The 5,034-nt window shown below is 38.1% G+C and overlaps 1 non-coding gene across 1 annotated transcript; it reads left to right on the plus strand.

Moving 5' to 3' along the window:
• The first annotated feature begins 4,524 nt into the window (after positions 1 to 4,524).
• LOC121036584 (small nucleolar RNA U3) lies at positions 4,525 to 4,735 on the plus strand. The gene has a single exon (XR_005793401.1). It is a non-coding gene; the product is annotated as a small nucleolar RNA U3 (small nucleolar RNA).
• Positions 4,736 to 5,034: the final 299 nt, after the last annotated feature.

Raw genomic sequence — 5,034 nt, forward strand, 5'->3', positions numbered from 1 at the left:
CCATAATTTCATTTTAGTCTACTTCAGTGTATTCATTTTTTCAAATTCTCAAATGATTTCCTCTCCGCCCCCTCTTTTTCTCTAATCTGTCAAACCACTTTCAACACCCAAACCAGCACACCTAGGATCTAGCATCATTTATTCGATTTGTGTATGTGTGTGTGTGTTTAATTTTTTAATTTTAATATTTTTTAATTTTAATTTTTCTACCTGATTAATTCCTTTCTCCCTTCAAAATGACAAAATGAAGGAATTCACCCCAAAAGAAAGAGCATGAAGAAACAATAGCCAGGGATTTAACCAACACAGATACAAGCAAGATGTCTGAACCAGAATTTAGAATCACGATAATAAGAATACTAGCTGGAGTCGAAATAGATTAGAATCCCTTTCTGTAGAGATAAAAGAAGTAAAAACTAGTCAGAATGAGATTAAAAATGCTATAACTGAGCTGCAATCATGGATGGATGCTGTGGCAGCAAGGATGGATGAGGCAGAACAGAGAATCAGCGATACAGAGGACAATCTTATGGAGAATAATGGAGCAGAAAAAAAGAGGGAGATGAAGGCAAAAGAGCACGATTTAAGAATTAGAGAAATCAGTGACTCATTATAAAGGAATAACATCAGAATCACAGGGGTCCCAGAAGAGGAAGAGAGAGAAATAGGGGTAGAAGGGTTGTGTGAGCAAATCATAGCAGAAAACTTTCCTAACCTGGGGAAAGACACAGACATCAAAATCCAGGAAGTACAGAGGACCCCCATTAGATTCAACAAAAACCGACCATCAACAAGGCATATCATAGTCAAATTCACAAAATACTCAGGCAAGGAGAGAATCATGAAAGCAGCAAGGGAAAAAAAGTCCCTAACCTACAAGGGAAGACAGATCAGGTTTGCAGCAGACCTATCTACAAGAAACTTGGCAAGCCAGAAAGGAATGGCAGATATATTCAATGTGCTGAATCAGAAAAATATGCAGCCAAGAACTCTTTATCCAGCAAGGCTGTCATTCAAAATAGAAGGAGAGATAAAGTTTCCCAGACAAAAATTAAAGGCGTTTGTGACCACTAAACCAGCCCTGCAAGAAATTTTAAGGGGGACTCTCTGAGGGGAGAAAGGATGAAAAAAATATATATATATGTATACATATCAAAAGCAACAAAGATTACAAAGGACCAGAGAACGCCACCAGAAACTCCAACTCTACAAGCATCATAATGGCAATAAATTAATATCTTTCAGTAATCTACCAAATCATATCCCAACTACAAAAGAAGACTATAAAACTGTCTTAGGAGATGAGAGAATGTGGACAATCACTAGATGACAATATCAGTAGATAAATCAAAATGTTAGAGATGTTTATTATTCGTTCTCAAAGGAATAGAACTATGGACCAAATCAGTGAGGTGAGTTTGCCTCTGAGCTGGTGGCTGGGTCACTCCCACTAATTCAGTTTGCATGGTCTCCCTGGTAAGACTCCCAACAAATCCATAATCCCTCAAAAAAAGTATAATCATTCCCTTTTTATATTTGAGGGATTCCCTATTTATATTTGACTGAAACAAATAACTGCTTAAAATTACTCTGATTTCAGGCATATCTGGCTCTGAAACCTGTGCTATTATTTCTACCCTAACCCCCTCCTCACTGGCGCGTGGGCCTAGGGTAAGCCCCTGCAATGGGTATGAAGACAATATAACCTGCCTACTCTTACTAAATGTGTTTTGGGACACCTGGCTGTCTCTGTCAGTGGAGCATGTGACTCTTGATCGATCTCAGGGTTGTGAGTTCAGCCCCACATTGGGTGTAGAGATTGCCTAAAAATAAAATCTTTAAAACAAAATAAACCTGTTTCTATGGACCCATGTCACCAGATTTTTTTTAACAAAATTCTGAAAAATGTAATTTATTCTTGATGTCTGAGAAGATAATCATGGGAATAGAGACCTTTTCTAATGACCCTGCAATTATTCAAAACCTTTTTGGAGCAGTATCTGGAAATTGAGTATGGGAAGGAGCTCAGACCAGAAAGTACATCAATGAGTACTCATAATGATAACACTGTATATATGCTTTAAATTTTAGAATATAACAAAAAGGTATTTAAATCCATGTCTCATGAGAAGGTCAAGCTAAGTAATTCTGGTTTTTAAAAGGATGTGGGTATATGGGTTGAAGTGACTGCAAAATAATTTACTGCTGGTTTCCTTGTGTGATTCTGAAGTCCATAACAAGATCATAGCTACGTAGCCACATTTGGAGTGTTCATTTGGAGATTAGAAAAGCAAAAAGGTTGTCATTTCATAGTCTTAACCTGTTTAGATGCTCAGTGATATTTGTTGGTGAACAATCTATTCATTTCACAAACCTGTATTGCCTGCTTATGTATCCCACATTGGCTAGATGGTGGAGACTCAAAGGTGAAACTGTCAGGGTTTTTGCTTTTGAAATCAGAGGTTACTGGAGAAAATAAATGCTTCATTGCAAAACAGTACAGTAATCACTTTGCTGGTGGGATATACAAAGCACCATGGTATAAAAGTGTGAAAATTTTTCTCACCATGTTTTCTGAACCAAAATAAGAACATGTAGTTTGATGAATGCAAATCTACTTATGGGAGCAGAATTGAGTTGGTAACTTAAAAAAGGATGTATAGAGTTTTACCAGGGGAGGAATATTCCAGGTTAGTAATTAAGTGGTCTGAGAGCTCCCCCCAGATTTGCCTATGTTCTTTCCACAATGCCCTGTTGCCTCTGATTATCCTTACGTTATTTATCACTGACTCACTTAACCACAATTTACTGACTGACTAGGGTGGGCAGTGTAAGTGATACAAAAGCAAAAGAGCATTGCCTTTTTTGATAAAGCAAAACCTAGAACCTGCCAAGTGTAGCACTGGAGGAAGGTGATGCTCCATGAGGGGGTAGCCAGCTGACACTAGCAATTCCAGTGTTCTCCCTCTGAGATTTAACCTCCTCTGGAGCTTTTAGGTGGTCTGTTTCCTGTGGGCTTCTCTCGAAGAAACACTGGCTCAAGCTGGATTTGAAACGTTTGTTTCTTTCCCAGAAAGCAGTTGAAATTTCATTTTTTTCATGTAATAGAGCAGATTTAGACTTACAGTCTTTACCACCCCACCCCCCCCCGCCCCCTTCAGCAACTGGGGATTGATACAGAGTGGGAACACAGGGGAGACTGGCCAACAATTGGGTGTCTGCTCCAGAGCTAGGGGGTGTGTTGCAGCCACAGTCCTACCACTTCTGGAGTCAGAAGTGATTGATGTATTAATCAGGCTCAGCCTATCTCCAGTATCTCCTTTGCAGTGAGTTCAATAAACAAGACCCTCTCCATTCTTTGACAGTAACATTAGACAGCAAACTGATGCCATTTTTTTAGTGGTAGCCAGTCAGTTCATGGCCAGTCTTGTGTTTTCTATTCTTATCTGTTCCCCTTACTCCCACCTAGATTATTTTAAAGAAAATCTCTGACATTTTATAGTTTCATTTGTAAATATTTCAATATGTATCTTTAAAAGATAAGGACTCTAGGGGCACCTGGATGGCCCAGTCGGTTGAACATTTGGCTTCGGTTCAGGTCATGATCTTGCAGTTCGTGAATCTGAGCCTCACATTGGGCTCCCCGCTGTCAGCGCAGAGCCTGGTTGGGATCCTCTGTCCCCTTCTCTTTGCCCTTCCCCCACTCACACACACACTCTCTCTCTCTTTCTCAAAAATAAACAAACATTAAAAATAAATAAAAGATAAGGACTCTTTAAAAATGTAAACACAGTAGTATTATTTCACTTAAAAATTAATAGTACCTTACTATAAGCAAATACCTAGACAGTATTAAAATCTCCTCCATCATCTCGTAATTTTTTACAGTTGGTTTGTTTGAATCAGCATCCATGTAGCTACTGACTGCTTGAAGTGTGGCTAGTCAAAATTGTGATATGCAAGTGTAAAATATACAACAGAATTTAGAAACTTAACACATAAAAAAGGTGTTAAACATTAATAATTTTTACATTGATATGTTTCAATAATAATACTTTTATATATTGGGATAACTAAAATATGGCATTAAAATTAATTTCATGTATTTATTTTTACATTTTAGATGTGGCTAGTAGAAAATTTTAAACTACCTGTGTGGTTTACATTGTATTTCTGTCGGATAGTGCTGATCTAGAGGCTTAATCAGGTTCAGGTTTGATTTTTTTGGCAGAACTATTTCATAAGAGGTGGTGGTTTGTTCTTTCATGTTGAGGCACATAATGGTTGGTTCACTTTTTATCCTGTTAAGGATTGATCGGTAGTTCTAGCATTGCAGCCTGATCCATCTGTGTCTAGTATTCCATTAGCTTTTCACCTAGTGGTCTGAGCAGCCACTAATGATCATTTCTCACATCCACTCTTTCTTTTCTTCTTTTTTAAAAATTTATTTATTTAAATTCAAGTCAGCATTGCTTTCAGGAGTAGAACCCAGTGATTCATCACTTACATATAAAACCCAGTGCTAAGACTATACTTTCAGGGATCATTTCTATAGTTTGTTACTAGAGAAGTTTCTCTGAATGTGTAGAGTACCCGAAACCACGAGGAGGAGGTAAAGTGTTCTCTCCTGAGCGTGAAGTTGGCTTTTGGTGCTGTCGTTACAGTTGCTGATTGCCATTGATGATCGTTCTTTCTCTCCCTTTGGGAGAGTAAGAGGGAGAGAGCACAGTCTGAGAAAAAATAAAAAAAAAAAAATAAAAAAAAAAAAAATAAAACCCAGTGCTTATCCCAACAAGTGCCCTCCTTAATGCCCATCATCCATTTAGCCCATCCCCTCACCCACCTCTCCTCCAGCAACCCTCAGTTTGTTCTCTGTATTTAAGAGTCTCTTATGGTTTGCCTCCCTCTGTTTTTATCTTATTTTTCCTTCCCTTCCCCTATGTTCACCTGTTGTGTTTTTTAAATTCCACATATGAATGAAATCATATGATATTTGTCTGCCTGACTTATTTGGCTTACCATAATACCCTCTAG

Source organism: Herpailurus yagouaroundi, unplaced genomic scaffold (genome assembly GCF_014898765.1).
Source record: "Herpailurus yagouaroundi ecotype Mexico unplaced genomic scaffold, PumYag 162, whole genome shotgun sequence".
Lineage (NCBI taxonomy): Eukaryota > Metazoa > Chordata > Mammalia > Carnivora > Felidae > Herpailurus > Herpailurus yagouaroundi.